Here is a 19,402-nt window from a genome sequence, read left to right as displayed (position 1 = left end):
AATTGTTTCTTTTTTTCTGGTAAAAAGCTAATGCCACAAGCCAAAGAAAAAACCCAGACCAAAAGATAACCTTGTAATTCTTTGGAATAACTCCTTATTAATAGTATCTAAGCTAAGAAAGTAATCTTCTAAAAAATACCTACTCTCCCTTCCCTATTTTCCCCTCTGACTAGACAGGACAATGTTCTAAAATAAATTCTCCTTTCTGGCACAGCCTTCTGTGTCCTTCACTTCTTACCCAATATGTGTTTCTGATGTGTTTTCATCCAGCATTGTGATAAGAAAACCCACACTGTACAAAGCCAAAGAAACCAAATCTCTACAGTGGCATTACATTACCGTCCAAAATTTCATCAGGAAACACCCTCTTCAAAGCTGATTATCACGCAAGAAGAATAAACTCTAAAAGCTTTAAAAAAAAAAAAATAGCAACACGTAGCCCATACGGAACTTACAATCCTGGAAAAGCAATGGAACATTTCCTAAATATGTTTTTAATTTTGGTTACCAGAATACAATAGCATCTTACTAATGAAGCACATTTTCTCTGTAATCTATACGTGGAAATTCAGTTTTGAGAAATACTTTGACTCATCAGCTCTTTTTCCCTAATTTTTTGTTTTTTGTTCTTTTTAACAAAAAAGCACTACACATATACACATAACTACTCAGTTGCCAAAAATCTGCTCTGGCCCTGCCAAACAGCAGTATGTTTCAAATTAACAGAGATGGCACAAGACAGGGAACATATGGAACCCACTGATTTGCCTGTAACCTAACATTTAAATTAATACAATCTCTCCTATGGCTAGAAAGGTTGAAGCCAGGCCGCGGATCCAGAAATTCAGCAGTGTTGTCAAGCATGCTCACCGAAGTTAGCCTTTCCTGGCAAATAAGACCATGAAAAATAAACCATAAAACAGACAATTTGGAACTTGAGCCTGAGAGAGAGCTGCCCAGCACCAGGGTGGTAATCCAGCCTGATATTTAGAGATACGCTTCCTACAAAATGTACTATAATCCTGGCAAAGGAAACCCTTTAACTGTCTGAGGGCACAGATCATCCCTAGTGAATATGTTAAAATCTGATCACGAAAGAATGCTTGTTTTTCACATCACTTTGAACTTGGGCAAAGTTAGAATGATTTGGGGGCTGCATTCGTCTTGTTTTCAGTCTCCTGAGACTGACTACTGAGGAACAGGGTAGGACTTTCTCAAGCGTAAGAACTAAAGTGTGAGGATGATTGGGAAAGTTCCCTCCCCACCACCACGTGATCTTCATTTGAGATTATGCTGATTCCTTCAATTCCACTACCAGCCAATGGTTCCTGTTCAGTGAAACCTACTTCTTCAGAATTCCCTAAAATATCAGTTACTGTAGGAAAGGTACCAAGTGGTACACTAACAAATTTGGGGTTGATTTGTGAAAGAAATCTGTGAAATTTCCAAGCAGGGTTAGCAAACTCTGGGTCGAAGTTTTGTTGGAAGACAGTCACATTCGTTCTTTACCTACTGCTTATGGCCACTTTCCTGGGGCAACTGCCAAGCAGAGTGGTCAAGACAGAAACAGTATGGCCCACGAAACCTAAAATATTTACCGTCTGGCCCTTTAAAGCGAAAGTCTACCCAATCCTGATATAGAACAATAGGCCTCCTGGGTACCTAACCGTGAGAGAAAAAATGAAAGGAGATGGGGAACATAAGTAACAATGTTTTACATTTGGGGAACGCTGCATTTAAGGAAGGATCTTTGTGTAACTAGTTCTCACAATATAATCTGCTAAAATAGAGATCATAGGCTCTAACACATGTAGGTGCTCAAGAAATAGCTGTCTGCTAAACACATTTGTTCATTCATTCATTCATTCAACTCATTCATTCATTCAAAAAATATGTATCAAGGACAACTACATGCAAGTCACTGTTACAAGAAATGTGGAAAGAGCACTAACTCAGAAAAAAATTTAACAAAACTCTACTCTTCCAACTTTCATTCAAGTGCAGGGAAACAAACAACAGCAACAACAAATATATATATATTTGTAATATAAATTATATAATATAAATATATACATGTAATATAAATGATTAAATAACAATATTTTGTGGTGAAGGAACAGTGGAGGGTGCAATTTCACAAAGCAGTCACGGAAGACCTCCCTAATCCTAAGACCTTTAATCAGAGTCCTGAAAGAAGTGAGGGGAAGCTCTGGGTCCCAGGATGCCACAGAGTTTGGCTGGACCCAGCAAGCCACCTTGGCCGGAGCACAGTGAGGGAGGGGTCATGGCTGGTCAGAAGTCAGTGAGGGAACCTTGGAACAGCAAAACTCTGGGTCCCAAAGGCCACCATGGGAGCTTTGAATCTGACTCCGGACTGTGAAAAGTTTTAAGGAAAGGAAACACAAATCTAATCTGTGATCGGAATAATCACTCTGCCTGCTGCCTTAGGGAGACCAAGGTGAATAAATTCATAGAATAAACCAATTGCTATGAAAAGCCAATAACAACCCAAAGAAGAAAGAGAGGAAGAGAGGAGGGAAGGAAAGAAGCAAGGAAGGAAACCTCTTCCACACACTAGACTTACTCTCCTCTGGGAAAATACCTTAATGAACTTGCCTGGTTATTAAAGGTAAATCCATCGTCCTCATCCAGGGCAGAAGAAAGGGATTTAAACAAAGAAGAGGTCAAATGGCCTTTACCATAAATTGACAGGGGAGACAGCGATTTGGGTTACTGGGACGTGGGATAAAGGAGGAAGATGCTGGGCAAGAGAAAGGCCTGAGCTGAGAAGCTGTTGGTGGGGTGTCCCCTGAGGGGACACCAGTCGGGGGGAGGGGCAGTGGTCGGAGACTCTGAACAGAATGATGGTGAATCCTTCCTTCTCAGCTGTTTCCTTCTCTCCAATGAGATGTAGCAACCCCACACACCTGCTCCATTACCCCTAAACAGCGGGATGCACCTGCTACACATGACTATTTGGTGTTGGGGTCATTTTTAGTAGTCATTTCAAGACAGACAAGAGGGAAGTCGGGCTCATTGCCACCTGCAAGAGGAGAAACTGAAGGGCGCCTGCGTGGCTCAGTGGGTTAAGCCGCTGCCTTCTGCTCAGGTCATGATCTCGGGGTCCTGGGATCGAGTCCCGCGTCGGGTTCCCTGCTTGGCGGGGAGCCTGCTTCCTCCTCTCTCTCTCTCTCTGCCTGTCTCTCTGCCTACTTGTGATCTCTCTCTGTCAAATAAATGAATAAGATCTTAAAAAAAAAAAAGAGGAGAAACTGAACTCTCCAGTTCTCTCCGCCAGAAAAAGAAAATTACTCCAACAAAAGTACTGGCCAACGACGACGCTCACTCTGTAGTGCTCAGAAAGCAAGATATTTTACAGAGCTGTTTTTTCAGGATCATTCCAGAGCACTAGAGGATTCGTGGTCCATCACCATGCAGCTGAAACTCGTGTTACATATTTGAATCCAAATTAAGGAAATGGAGACACTAATAAACTGGATGAATTTGCCAAGGTCAGAGTCGGCGCCCAAGCCCACTCTACCACAGCTGCTCGCCAGCACAACTTTCCCTAAGCCCAGCTGTGCGGATGGTGTGTTTATCGAGCCAGATGTTTCCAAGGACTCAAGTCACTTCCCGAGAGAAATTACTCATACAGGAAAGCAGGCTAGCACTTACTGCAAACAACTCTAAGAGGCTTATATCAAGAGCCAGTATGCCTCCCTGACAGACATTCTCTAAGGTAAATAAATCCTTTGGGTCTAAAACTACCTCTTCGAGATACCTGGGTAGCTGAGTCAGTTAAGCGTCCAACTCCATTCTGGTTCAGGTCGTGATCTCGGGGTTGTGGAATTGGGTTCTGTGTCCGGCTCTATGCTGGGCATGGAGCATGCTTCACATTTTCTCTCTCTCCTAAAAAAAGAAGAAGAAGAAGAAGAAGAAAAACATAAAAAGAAAAGAAACCTACCTTTTCAAAGACGCACAAACCCTTTTAATTTATTGATCCAGAAGTGATACAGGAAGTGAAAAGTTCAATCTAAAATGGGGTGCTTAAAAAGACCCATGTAAGGTCAGAGTTGCACAGCTTGCCCCCACCAAAGAAAAGACCCCAGGTACTGCCACACACCCCCAACCACCCCGGAGTAGCAGGCCTGAGGAATGATAACAAGCTCAGAGAGTTCCCACGGTTAGGCACAATCACGAGGAGAGGTCTTTAATTTATCCACTGTGGTGTACAAGAATTAATAAAGTTCTGTATCAGGCAAAATATCAAAAAATGGGCAGAAGATATGAACAGACACTTCTCCAATCAAGACATACAAATGGCTATCATGCACATGAAAAAATGTTCATCATCATTAGCCCTCAGGGAGATTCAAATTAAAACCACATTGAGATATCACCTTACACCAGTTAGAATGGCCCAAATTAACAAAACAGGAAACAACATGTGTTGGAGAGGATGTGGAGAAAGGGGAACCCTCTTACACTGTTGGTGGGAATGCAAGTTGGTGCAGCCTCTTTGGAGAACAGTGTGGAGATTCCTCAAGAAATTAAAAATAGAACTTCCCTATGACCCTGCCATTGCACTCCTGGGTATTTACCCCAAAGATACAGATGTCGTGAAAAGAAAAGCCACCTGTACCCCAATGTTTATAGCAGCAATGGCCACAGTTACCAAACTGTGGAAAGAACCAAGGTGCCCTTCAACGGATGAATGGATAAGGAAGATGTGGTCCATATACACTATGGAGTATTATGCCTCCATCAGAAAGGATGAATACCCAACTTTTGTAGCAACATGGATGGGACTGGAAGAGAATATGCTGAGTGAAATAAGTCAAGCAGAGAGAGTCAATTATCATATGGTTTCACTTATTTGTGGAGCATAACAAATGTCATGGAGGACAAGGGGTGTTAGAGAGGAGTAGGGAATTTGGGTAAATTGGAAGGGGAGGTGAACCATGAAAGACTATGGACTCTGAAAAACAATCTGAGGGGTTTGAAGTGGCGGGGTGTGGGAGGTTGGGGTATCAGGTGGTGGGTATTATAGAGGGCACGGATTGCATGGAGCACTGGGTGTGGTGAAAAAATAATGAATAATGTTTTTCTGAAAATAAATAAATTGAAAAATTAAAAAATAAATAAATAAATAAAATAAAGTTCTGTATCTTTTTTAATTTGTTATAGAATCGCCCATACTAACATTTCAGTACAAGAGTGAAACTGGCCAAGTTTAAGCTGACTTAATTCTAGGACCTGTATAAATTAACCTCTCTAATTTCATCACCAATAAAATGCAGATCACAATGCCTACTTTATATAATGGTTTTCAGTATTGGAGGTCATGTATAAATGGTTTTAGCACTGTGCTTGGCACAGAGAAGGCACTTAATAAGCGACACCCTTATTAGTAAATTAATAATGGTAATTACTTGAAGTAAGCAAAGCTGACCTTCTATTGAGGCAGTGGTGAGGGCCACCCACATGATTGGTGGAGGCCCCTGAACGGCCCGCTGGAAACAGTCAAGTTTCAACCCAAGGGTGTCATATACTTCCCTAAGTAACTTCTCTTTCTGAGAATACAGGGACCAAAGGAGCACTACATGCTCAAGACAAAAACAGGGCTTTGAATTTCTGCAAGCTGGATAAACATCTCTCAGCACTATCATCTGCTTCTGTCCCCACACGAAAACAGTTGTGTAAATATCATAACCTCAGCTACAGTCGGGTAAACCCTGACGGACACCAGGTTTGAGAAATAAAAGCCATAATTTACGTACTATCACTTTAAATCTTCATGACCTTGACTTAAAACAACACCCTTCACCAAGATCAAAATTGAATTCAAGAAGTAATCCTAGAAGTGTTTAGGATGGGACAGCCGGGCAAGGAAAGGCCTTGGACAATTAAGCCTGAGCTGCTCACCTGGAATGTGGTTGGAGGCAGGTTGGCACAGAAGAACACACAGATCTCGGATCAGGAGGGCCTGGGCTCTGGTCTTAACGTCTGCCACTTGGCAGCCATGTAAACATGTGCAAGTTAAGCAACTGCCCCAAGCCTCAGCGTCCCTATCTGTAAATGGGGGATACCAACAGACCTCCCTACTTCACTGGAATACTGAAAAGATTCAGAACATGAAGGTGCTTTATAAACTAGAAAATGCTATGTGCAAACTCATTATTATTTTTAAATTCTTCTCCACATTCAGTAAACAAACAAGGTTTAGTTTACCAGTGCCCAGTAAGCTAACAATTAGCTAGTAGGGGTATTTTCTGTTTTGTTTTTTCATTTAATTCATTACTTCCAAAATGACCTTGACCCTGCTTTATAAGCATTCCTAGGATGAGGAGAAAGTTAGACAATCAGGGCTCTCACAGGCCACCAAGTGACCCTGCATCTGATGAGTTCATTTTCACTGCACTCGTGACCTCCTTAGACACAACCTTTGCTGTGGGCAGAATAAATCAGGGCTCCTGATGCAAAACCTTAAAGCACTGGTGGGTCTTTTCAATGCTCCCCTCATTTTCAATGCTCCCTCTTTCAACAGTATCTGTACTTCTCCAGGGCTCGGCATCCTTATACCGCTCCCTGCTCACCCGGAGACCCCACCCAGCAGCCCATTCCTTACCCCTTCTCTCACCCAGAGACCCCATTCAGCCCGGCAGCCTGAGGAAGGGCCCTTGCGTAGGTCTTTCTGATGCCCCACCCACCCCTCTCCCATCAAATTATTTCTACCCCAGGTTGTATCATTTTGACCTCTGCTGATATGAATGACACTGGTATCTTTCTCAGGTTAGAGACTTTCATTTAGGTCTTCTTAGATAGTGCCTAAATCCCCAAGGACAGACTGTACTGACAGGAAATTTGAAATGGCAGCCCAAGAACTATTTGAGGCATCTGCACACACCCTCCGTTGCTCTTTCATCAAGCACATATTCAGTTCCCACAGGAGATTAGGAATAGTCAGGGAGGGAGGGGGTTACAACGATCATGAAAATGACAGTGCAGTCCAAGAAACCCCCAGCACATCTGAGAGAAGCCCAGGAGCCAAGGTGTCAATGACCCAAGGCCCAGTTACGCAGTGTATGATGAGGGGTGGGGCCCACAGGCCAGGGAAAAGGCCTCTTGCAGCTAAACCCAGTATTTCTGACTAGGTCAATCCCCAAACCCCTGGCATCATGGTTACCCAACAACAGTCCCAGCTGCATGAAGCATTTCAAGTTATAATTTAAAATCAATTGAACTTTGTTGATGGACATCTGGGCTCTTTTCACAGTTTGGTTATCTCGGACATTGTTACTATAAACACTGGGGTGCCTAGGCCATCAACAGGTGAAAGGAAAAAGAAGATGTGGTATATATACATACAACAGAATTCTACTCAGCCCTCAGAAAAAATGAAATCTTACCATTTGCAACAATGTGGATGAAACTAGAGGGCATTATGCTAAGCAAAATAAGTCACTCAGAGAAAGACAACCACATGATTTAACTCATATGTGGAATTTAAGAACCAAAGCAGAAAATCATAGGGAAGGAAGGGAGAAATAAAACAAGATGAAATCAGGGGAGACAAATCATAAGAGATTCTTAATCATAGGAAACAAACTGAGGGTTGTTGGAGGGGAGGGAATAGGCAGGTGGGGTAACTGGGTAAAGGACGTTAAGGAGGGCCAGTGATGTAAAGAGCACTGGATGCAAATGATGAATCACTGAATTCTACCTCTGAAACTAATAACACACTATATGTTAATTAACTGAGTTTAAATAAAATAAATTTTAAAAAATAAAATGTATTCTTTCAACAACTAAAAAAATAAATAAAAATAAATAAATAAAATCAGTTGAAAAACACAGAAGATACATTCTTGCCCTCAAAGTTCTACCAATCAGATGGGAAAGGCAAACAAGAAGGCAGCTTATTATCATACAAGGACATATGCACTTATTACTAGTCTAACCAAATACCCCTAATACCAGATAAATGCCAGGAACTAAAAGAATTCTATCCCCTACCAACAGGATATATGTACCATGTAACACTAATAGTCCATATAATAGTAATGTTATAGTCAGCTTGTGCTGTGAGGAGCAAAATTTAAATATATTCTCAAGTTAAAAACTAACAAACTTTTTATCCTGAGGACAAATGGGACATCTAGAATGACAGCTCTACTGGATTTTCTTATTGCACTGAATTGCCCAGCAGTAGTTCCATTTAGGAGATCAGCCTATTTCCAAAGAACCTATTTTATAATTTCTTAACTGTGGTCTTTTGGAGCAAGACAAATAAAAGAACAAGATACTTATCCTCTTTATCTTAATCAGACTGTTTTCTGCTGAGCTTTAAGATTTACTTAAGTGCAGTAACCACCTAGCAGCAAAGCTACCAATACCTCACTGGAAGTAAGTAATGAAATGAGACCAAATTGGGCGGGGGGAAGGGAGGGTGTCGGTAATTACCAGTCCAGTCAGTAGCCATTAGGACTTCTGTCTTTCAGTTAACCTAAGATAGCTGACAAACTGACCAACCCACAGGTGCCATGAGACAGCAGGTTAACATGTGACTCAAGGGCTATATTCCCTTTCTTGAACATATTTACCAAAGAATACAAAATGTTTTATGAAGGAAATGAAGGTTACGAGGCTCCAACATGCTGGCCCCATTTAGGCTCTATGCCAGGAAAGAACTTGCTGGTGAAGTGTTTAGATCTCCACCATCTCCTTATATCTGGCCATTCACCCTGTTTTTGATGGTTTCAAGTTGAAAATAGCTAAGGAAAGCCCATTTAGTAACAACAATAAATACGGTTCAGTAAGATTTCAGAAACATTTGTGTTTCTCATTTTTCCTTCTTTTAACGCTGATTTCTGGAACCAGAAAAAAAATGTTTATTTTAACTTCTTTGTTTTTGAATCTGGATTACATTTCCAATTCAAATGGAAGCCATCCTTCTGGAAAAGGAATCAGTTCAAATCTTATCAATCAGAAAGAGGCAAGGTGATGTTTGAAAATTTTTTAATCAAATAGTAAATAATAGTGAACAACTTAAAATATCTTTGGCATGTATAGAGTAAAAAAAAAATCCATAAATAAAGCAGAAAATAAAGGTGGCACGAATTCTGGATAATATCCTCTCCTTCCAAAATGTCTGATTCAAAGCATACAATGAAAAGAGTAGAAGAGGACCAGACACTTGATCACTGGCTTCTTCATTCCAAATGAAAAGAACACACAAATTATTTAGATTTTGGTATGTTCTTGGAAAAATTACCTCAGTCTGCATATCTCTGAAAAATTAAATAAAACCAGCCATCACTAAATGCTCTTATTTATTTATTTGCTCACTCAGCCAATAAATGTTTAGTAACATCTACTACATGACAGACACTCCACACTAGGAATATAAAAAAGGCCCCAACATTGCCCCTGCTCTTATAGAACTTAGAGTCTAGACAGGCTGCCCAGAGTTCAGTGAAGAAGAAAGAAAGAAAGAAAGAAAGAAAGAAAGAAAGAAAGAAAGAAAGAGGAAGGAAAGAAGGAAGGAAGGAAGGTAGGAAGGAAGAAAGAAAGAAAGAGAGAAAGAGAGAAAGAAAGAAAGAAAGAAAGAAAAAAGAAAGAAAGAAAGAAAGAGGAAGGAAAGAAGGAAGGAAGGTAGGAAGGAAGAAAGAAAGAAAGAAAGAGAGAAAGAGAGAAAGAAAGACATCACCTTGACTCACAGAAGCTTCTTTCTAACCTGGAAGGTTGCTATGAAAGTTGTTACAGTGTTGTTCATAAACTATTGCCCTCTCTTCTCTTTCTAAGTATGTGGTGGGATTATATTCTCTATCTCCTTTGAAATTAGGTATACCCATATGACCTGCTTTGGCCAATGAAATATGAATAGAAGAGACAGGTAACATTCCTAGGCTAAAATTTTAAGTGTCATAACACATGCCCCCACATTATTTTCTCTCTGACACAGGGATCATGGAACATAAATCAATGGAGCTTTCATCAGTCTGAGTTCTTAAGTGACGATGGAAAGCAGAGCTCCCTCTGGTAGTCTGTGCTGAAAATGTGGCATGACGGAAAAAATACAATTTTGTTCTGTTAAGCCACTGAGATTTGAGGTTATTTGTTGCTGCATAATATTCTACCCTTAGCCTAACCAGTACAGGTACCTTCTATAATCCCTCAAATATCACTACAACCTTCATTCAGTGCATTGAAAGTAAATTTAGGAAGTGGATCTGATGAGCAAAAATCTGAAGGACAAGTTGAAGTAATCTAAGTGAAGTGGTATGAGGTGGGGTGGGCAGGGGAATGAGAGCAATGAGTAGAAAGGCCCTGAGGAAAGAAGGAGCATGAGCCATATCAGGAACCAAATGAAAACAGTTGTGACCAAAAGGGAGGTGAATGACAGAAGAGACTCAGGATGAAACAGACATGGTGGAACTGAGGGCCATGTTGATGTTTTTAGTTGTTATCCTAAGAGCAATGGGGAGAATTTGAAAGGTTTTACATGGAAAAATGTTTAGATCTGTGTTTTTGAAGTAGGTTTCAAATATTAGTAGTAGCATTGGAGAATAGAAAGGACACAAACAGGAGTTAATACCAGGAGACCAGTAGGGGAATATTGCAGGAAACAGTGCAGGAAAGAGGTCAGTAGCTTGGACCTGGCAAGAGTAGCAGGGATAAAGAGATATGTGGGAACACTTTAGGGATATTTAGGCAGCAACATCAAAAGGATTTTAATCACAGACTGGAAACAGGAGAAAGATAATTTCCACAGCTGGTTGGATGGTGGTGCAGTCTCCAATGCAACAAAATCTGCAAGAGAAACAGGCTTTGGAAAGAGGATTATAAATTCTGACTTGGGTATGTTGAAGTTTAAGTGTTTCCAGTATCTTAAATGTCAACAAAATCTGGACTATAGATATTAACATGGGCAGCGATTCATTTGCATTTTGGAAAAACTAGAGAGAGTTAACAATAAGGGAGAATCTAGGATCAAGTCTTAAAAAACTGCTACAAGCCAGAAGAAGATAAGGAGAAAGGAGAAAAAGAGGTCAAGGAGTGGCCACAGAATTGGAAGCAAGCATGGATCTAGCAGAAGTCAAGGAAGAGAGTTTGGCCAGAGGGAGAGAGCCTACTCTGATAGATGTTGCTGAGTGGTCAAGTAAGGTGAGCAGTAGGAGTGTCCATTAGACTTAGAAATGGAGCCAACTGTTAGCATTTGGTCTGGAGTAAAAGAGCATGAGAAAGACCAAATGATGTCCTGCCCCCATAGGGTTAACATGCTAGTGAGATAAATAAAATAAAATAATTGCAAGCTATGTTAAACTATTATGGAGAAAACAAAGAACTACGGTAAAAATACAAATGAACATACATACATAAATGGGGCAGAGGGCTAGAGACCGTCAGAGGTAACAAACTGAGAGATAAAGGATAAAAATGAGCTAGCTACACAGAGGGGTGAGGGTGGAGGTACTGAGGGGACAATGACTTTAGACACAAGAACAATGAGCATGAAGATTAAATAACTTTTTAAAGTCCTATCATCAGAAGACCATAATGGTTAGAGTTTAAAGAGCAAGAGGAAATTACGCAGGATCAAATTTTACACAGAACTTTGTAAGACATTATAAAATGTTTGGATCTTGGGGTACCTGGGTGGCTCAGGGTTAAAGCCTCTGCCTTTGGCCCAGGTCATGATCCCAGGGTCCTGGGATCAAGCCCCACATCGGGCTCTCTGCTCCATGGGGAGCCTACTTCCCCCTCTCTCTGCCTGCCTCTCTGCCTGCCTCTCGACATGTCTACTTGTGATCTCTGTCTGTCAAATAAATAAATAAAATCTTTAAAAAAAAAAAGTTTGGATCTTACTTATAAGTTTGCTAGGACTGGGTGGCTTAAACAACAGAAATTTACTGTCTCACAATTCGAGAGGCTAGAAGTCCAAGATCAAGGTGTCTGCAAGGTTGTCAGCAAGGCTCTTCAGAGGCCCTCTCCTTGGCTTGTAGATGACCATCTTCTCCTGGTTTCTTTATGTGTCTTTCTTCTGGATCTAATCTCCTCTCCCAATAATGGTACCAGTCATATTGGACTAGTCCATAATGACATCATTTTAATTAATTACTTCTTTAAGACTCTATCTCCAAATACAGTCACATTCTGTGGTCCTGGGGGTTAGGACTTCAACATGTGAATTTGGAGGGAACACAATTCAGGCCATGAAATCTATGCAAATAGATAAGCCATTAAAATGATATAAGCAAGAAAATTATATAATCCAATTTACATCTTTTTTTTCAGTGTTCCAAGATTCATTGTTTATGCACCACACCCATGTGACTATAATACAGAAAATATGGGAGAAGAAAAGTGGTGATAGGAAGATGAATTAGCAGATTACTTCAGTAATCCAAACATCACAGTAGACATTCTCAACCTGGATACCTACAACTAGGCTTGGGTGGTGGGCGATCCACAATTTCCTCCATGTTGTACTTACAGAATCGTGTGAAGAGACGTATGTACCCACAATGCGATTTTCTCTCAAAGCCCTGTTACAGCCAAAAGCACAGTGCAATGGCAAAAATAAATAAAAATAAGAAATTCTATATTTTACTCTTACTACTCAAGGGCACTCAAACTCGCAATGTGTAAAAGCACTTAAAGAAAATGGCTTTTGCTCTCCTGCCCATTTTACTTCTTTTCTGCAGTTATTCCAGAATCTCTCTCCTCAAAAACCTAAGGAAAACTACTCCTCCAGCACCAACCCTCCACTGCCTAAAGCATTTTCCTCTCTACCCATCTCTTTTTCTCCTTCTCTCTAGGAACTTTATCACACAGAACAACTTAGTTTCTATTCTGCAAGAAGAAATCTTTGGAGGGAGAGAAAAAAGTCGCTTCCCTTACACTGAAGATTCTATTTGTGAGGCAGGGAGGTGGTGGGGAAAATCTCTGCACTCTTTAATTGCTTTTGTCTGATCTCGTGCATCTTCTTAAATAAAGAGTCTTGGTTTTCATCAGATTCTCAAAGGCATTATTAAGTTCACGAATAACAATCAAAAGAAGAAGAGAAACCACCTTGGGGGCAGAGGTGTGGTGTGGGGAAGGGGAAATGAGAGAGGTTGTGATTCTCCAGGAACCAAGTGAGGCCAGCAGACCATTCATTCTCTAACAGTCAGACTGTCCATAAATAGGCCACATCTGTGGTTCTCCGCACTACCCACACTGCATCCCCAAACAACTGCCTGTGTACTAATGAGACATCAAACAAAGCTAATGGGCTGCTTGAGTATCACCTCAAAGGACAAGGCCCTTATAAATAAATGTATTCTGCTTTGAATGTTATCCATTAGGAAACCCTGAGTAAACTGCTGATTTAGGTCATCTAATCCAGAAATAAATGATCTTTTCATTCCAATCAAACAAGAACTTAATGAAGATATGTAAACAGTGACGCTATCGGACCACAAACCTGCTATGTACAGACCATAAAGAGACTCTGTGGTAAGACACAAAAAAAATGAAACACAGATTAGAAAAGAGGGAAATAAAATGTGCCCTAACCTCGCTTTCTTTTCCCTGTTAATTTCTTCCCAAACTTCAAGTCCCAGCTAAGGGCTTATCTTTCTGTGAACCCTCACTCTGGTCTTGGCTAAATGTCTCATCTCTTGCTAAATGTCTCATCCCTATCATTTCATTACCACATTGTTATTAAAGTTATAGGTCTCCTCCATTTCACTGTCAGCTTCCAGAAATCAGGCACAGGGCTTATCCTTGTTTTCTGAGCACCTAACAGCCTGCTATAACGTAGGTAAATATTCAGTGATAAGGCTGAATATTCACATTTTATGCCCTTTCAGCTATACTACCCTGCCTCCTGGAATTAAAAGACCTAAATAATATGCCTGTCATTTAGCATCTGGGAAGTTTTGCAGATAATCTAATGCTGTAAAGGAATTAGAAGTATCTTCAGCCCAAATTACCTAAGGATTAGAGGTTTTCTTGGAAAGCAGTGGGTGTCGGGGGCAGGAATTTGATGGGAGTCAGTGAAGGAATTAAGGAAAGGAACCTTCCAATGCCCATTCTTTAGTTATCTATGGACGGCTCTTCTCATATTACTTAACCTTTCTAAGGGAACTTCCCAAGCTGCTTCTAACCATATCCCATTCAAAGTTTCCTTCTGAATCATTCAAGAGCCATCTAAATGTGGGTAGAAAAGTATTAAGTTATTGCAATAGTGTTTTTCTTGAGCATCACAACATTGCAATGGGACTATTCATGGTTTGAGCCTTCTGGAGAGGATTTAGAAAAGTCCAATATCTGAGATCCATTTTGTGGAAGCAACAAGGTTGTTCCCTTCAATGAATCCACCTGTATCAAGCATCTTTGCCTTCTTGCTTGCTACTTTTTTTTTTTTTGAACATGTTGATGACTTGGATGCATTCCAATGACAGCCAGCCAGATACTAGGGTTGAGCTCAGTCCAGAACACGCAAGGTCCTCCAAGGTCTGGCCCCTGCCAACACTCCAACCTTTTCCCAACTCTGCTTCACACTCAATACTCCAATTAGATTCAACTGCTTGTTATTCTTTGCACACTCCCTTAATTCCCTTTGCTTTTGCTTAATTGTCCGTTTTTATTCTGAATGCCTATCACTATGTGTTCTCTATTCACATCCTCCTCCATGTACACCTCCCTGTCACTGTATGGAAAATTCCTACTTCTTCTTTTTAAGTTTCTGCCAAGGCATCTCCTCCTTGCAGGACTCATCCCCACTCCCATGACCCCAGAAAAGCTTCTCTCCTCTGAGATCAGTGACAGCCTATGCATATTTCCAACTCTGCCCTTATGACATTATCTAATAATTATCTCTACGTTTGTCTTCCACATTAGACTATGAACCCCTTAACAGACCATAATTTATCTATATATCTCTAGTTTCTATCCAAATCTTTGGCACAGAGTAGCTGTTCAACAAATTACTGTTTAACAAATGAATAAACAGATGAGCAAACACAGTCAAATGCTCAGGTGCAACTGTACATTGAAACGAATGTGTGCATCTGAATGCTGCCTAAACTGGTGATTGGATTGGTTGATCCCAATAGGGTCCTTGGGGTTGAGGACCTTTATGCGTGAAGCCAGTTATCTTCTCAGACTGGCAAGGAGCATGAAGTCAGAAAGGACCAATATGTGCTTACATTTAAACCAAGTGGAAGGGGCACCTGGTAGCTCAGTCATTTCATCTGCCTTCAGCTCAGGTTATGATGTGATCGAGCCCCGCATCACATCGGGCTCCCTGCTCAACAGGGAGCCTGCTCCTCCCTCTCCCACTACCCCTGCTTGTGTTCCCTCTCTTGCTGTCTCTCTCTCTCTCTGTGTGTGTGTGTGTAAAATAAATAGATAAACTCCTCAAAATAAATAAATAAATAAATAAATAAATAAACCAAGTGGAGGAGCTGAGAAGTCTAGGGCTTATTAACTAAGTCCTAGCAAGAAAGTAGCTCATAAGCCTGGGTGCAGGTCAGGACAAGTGGTTGGGTAACATGGTAACCAGAGAACATGAAGGGAAGTAAAGAAGGTGGGAAGAGAAGGGTCCAAGGGAAAGTCCATAAGACAATGAGTCAGTCATGGTGGCTTCGGGGTGAATAAGCTTTCTGCTGTTTTGGTGAGCCTGTCATAGCCTCTTAAAATGAGAGCACTCCCTGGATACGGTCTAAAACAACTTGTCACTAAGTTCTAGGTTAAAAAAGGAAATTCATACTGTGTTCTGACTGTGTTCTGTGCCCAGCATTTTGGTTTCCTATTGCTGCTTTAACAAATTAAACAAATTACTGCAAACTTAGTGGCTTAATAACATCATAAAAGCATTATCTTACAGTTCAGGAGAAGACTGAAAAAGGGTCACTTGGGGCTAAAACTAAAGTATCAGCAGGAGTATGTTCCTTCAGGAAGCTTTGGAGGATAATCTACAACCTCCAGAGGCTACCCTCTTTCTTTGGCTCATTGCTTTTTCCACCTTTTTACCCCAACCTCTGCTTCCATCATCCACAGCTCCTTCCCTGTCTCACCCTGACTCTCCTGCCTCCCTGTCACTGTGTGGAAAATTCCTACTTCTTCTTTTTAAGTTTCTGCCAAGGCATCTTCTCCTTGCAGGACTCATCCTCACTCCCACTACCCCATGAGGCAGGTACAAGCTCGTTAGTAGATAGTAGCAGACAGTGCTAGTAGGGCCCAGCACTGAGTATATCAGAACTGCAAGGGTGGGAATTGTTGATGAAAGCAAAGTAATTTGCCCTTCCTTCCAGTCACAAAAGAAGAAATGTTATTATCAGCAAATAGCTGGTAACATGGGCAGACACTTAACCTATTTCTTTAATTTGTCTCTTTTCCTCTTTGGATAAAATGGAACAAAAAAAAGTTCAGAGCTCTTTTCAAAGCCTTCACTGAGGGTCTTTTTTTTTTTTAAGATTTTATTTATTTATTTGACAGAGAGAGACACAGCAAGAGAGAGAACACAAGCACAGGGAGTGGGAGAGGGAGAAGCAGGCTTCCTGCCAAGCAGGAGATGCAGGGCTTGATCCCAGAATCCTGGTACCATGACCTGAGCTGAAGGCAGACACTTAACAACTGAGCCACCTAGGCACCCCATTATTTTTTAAGAGAGCTTAGTCTATACCTATAAATTTTTTCTTACTTTATCAAGGCAGGTCACATAATTTTTAAAGTGTTGAGGGCTTGGTTTGTTTAAAACAAGAAAGATGTCTACATGTTTACCAGTATTAGAGAAGTAGCCCATAGAAAGAGCTAAAAATATCATCAAAGGGGAAATAATAAATTGAGTCCTGGATATGGTTTGTTGCTTTGTTTTGTTTTTTTAAGAACAGAAAAAATCACCAGCACAAGAGTGAGGAGATACGTCTTTCTCAGAAACTGGAGGAAAGCTGAGATAATGTTATGAAAATTGATGGGGATGGGACAGGAAACTGAGCAATATTATCATGAGAACCATGAAGTTTCTCTCATGAAAGGCAAGGTAAGCTTATCCATTAGTTGGAGGGGGGAACTAGGGGTGGCGGCAGGAACAAAACAAACAAAACAGAAGATATTTGAGGGCAATGATGAAGTTTTAGAAGACTCACTGAGAACCATCAAGCGAGGGAGCTGACCAGATTATCAAACAGTTTTGAAAACCAGTCTGAGACTGGAGACCACAAAAATAGAGTTCCAATAGTCTAATGTAGACTAAGTAGACACACTTGTTGGCTGGATTGATCCAAGTGTGAGGGCCTACAGGACCAATGAAATAAAAAATAATAATAATGGGACACAGCAGTGCAGACTGAATAAGCATTAAAGTTGTGCAGGAGTCTGTGACAGGTGCAGGGGAATGAGACAGATGGAAACATGAAAAGGACAAGGCCAAATCAAGCCTTGAGTGTAAGTACTCTGGCTGCACAGTAAACAGTACAACTGAGGAGGGCTAAGACCAGAAGGCTGAGAGACCGTGAGGAAGCTATCAGACTAATCCAAGACAGACTACAAAGATCCAAACTGGCAAAGGTAGCGTATCAATTTCCTGTGGCAGCCACAATAATTTTTGACAAACTGGGTGCCTAAAAACAACAGAAATATATTCTTCCACAGTCTCCTATTTCTGGAAACTGTAAATCCAAAATCTTTCATTGCCTCTTCCTGCTTTTTGTGGTCATCATCATTTCTTGACTTTGACTTATGGCCACATGCCTCCAATCTGCTACCTTTACTTTCTTTTTTTTTTTTTTAAGAGTTTATTTATTTATTGGACAGAAAGGGAGAGCACAAGCAGGGGGAGCTGCAGGCAGAGAGAGAAGCAGGCTCCCCACTAAACACAGTGCTCAATGTTGGGCTTGATTCCAGGACCACAGGATCATGACCTGAGCTGAAGACAGATGCTTTACTAACTAAGCCTCACAGGTGCCCCCCGTCTTCAGTTTTATAGTGCCTTCTCCTCCATGTGTCCATGTCTTCTCCCCTTCCATCACAATTCTCCTCCTGCCTTTCTCTTATTAGAACACTTGTCATTGGATCTGGAGTCCACCCAGATAATCAGGATGATATCATCATTTATTTAATTACATATGCAAACACACTTTTTCCATATAAGGTAACATTCAAAAGTTCCAGGGATTTGGATTTGAACATATATTTTTGGGACCACCATTGAATCCATTATAGGTAAGAAGTTTAAAAAGGGAGGAAAAAAATCTAAGAACTACTTGAGAGATACAGTCAGCAGAATTTGATATTTGGCTGTGAGGAGGGAAGGGGAGAGAGGACTCAAGATAACTTTTAACCGGCTATCTAGATGATACCATCTACTGAGATAGGAAACATGGACAGAAGACCCCACTGAGCAAAGAAGATAAACTCCTTTTAAACATGCTGATTTTGAGGTACCCATAAACCTCTAGATGGAAATGTTCAGCTGATAGCAGGACCTGTGCATCTGAATCTCAAGGGAGAGAGCTGGGCTCAAGAAAGAGATTGTAAAGTTATAAGCATAGAAGCAGTAATTAAAAACATTAGAGGGGCGCCTGGCTTAGTGAGTTAAAGCCTCTGCCTTTGACTCAGATCAAGATCCCGGGGTCCTAGGATTGAGCCCCACATCAGGCTCTCTGCTCCGTGGGGAGCCTGCTTCCTTCTCTCTCTCTCTGCTGTCTCTTGTGATCTCTGTCTGTCAAATAAACAAATAAAATATTTTTTTAAAAAGTTAGAAACAAATTCTTAACTATGGAGAACAAACTGATGGTTATCAGAGGGGAGGTGGGTGGGGGATGGGTGAAATAGGTGAAGGGGATTAAGAGTACACTTATCAGGATGAGCACTGAGTCACCTATAGAATTGTTGAATCACTATATTGTAACTAATTAAACACTGTACGTTAAACTACCTGGAATCAAAATAAGAACATTTCAAAAATAAAAACCTCAGAGAGGATAATATTGCTCAAGAAAATAACAGGTGACAAGAACTACCAGGGACTGGAAGTGAGCACCTGACAGTGAAAGGGGAGACAACAGAGGAGCAGCCCATGAAAGAGACCAAAAATGAATGATCAAACAGGTATGAATAATTCCAGAAGGATGTAGTGTCCATAATCCAAGAGAATAGTTTCTAGAAGTGGGGGGAAATAAGCAATGTCAAATGGAGTAGAGAGGGCAAGTGAGATGAATAAGGTGTTGAAGCAAATGATAAAGGGGGAGAGGTATCATGTGGGTGTCCAGACAACATGTAGTGAGACAATAAGAAAGCCCATGAAAAAAGCCATGAACATAGGGGCCTGCTCAAAGAACAGCCAGGAGGCCAAGATAAGCAAGAGAAGTAAAGGACTGAGAAGGTACTGGAGTCCTGGTAGCATAGGACA

This window comes from Neovison vison, chromosome 2 (genome assembly GCF_020171115.1).
Source record: "Neovison vison isolate M4711 chromosome 2, ASM_NN_V1, whole genome shotgun sequence".
In the NCBI taxonomy this organism is placed as follows: domain Eukaryota; kingdom Metazoa; phylum Chordata; class Mammalia; order Carnivora; family Mustelidae; genus Neogale; species Neogale vison.
This window is presented reverse-complemented; position numbering follows the sequence as displayed.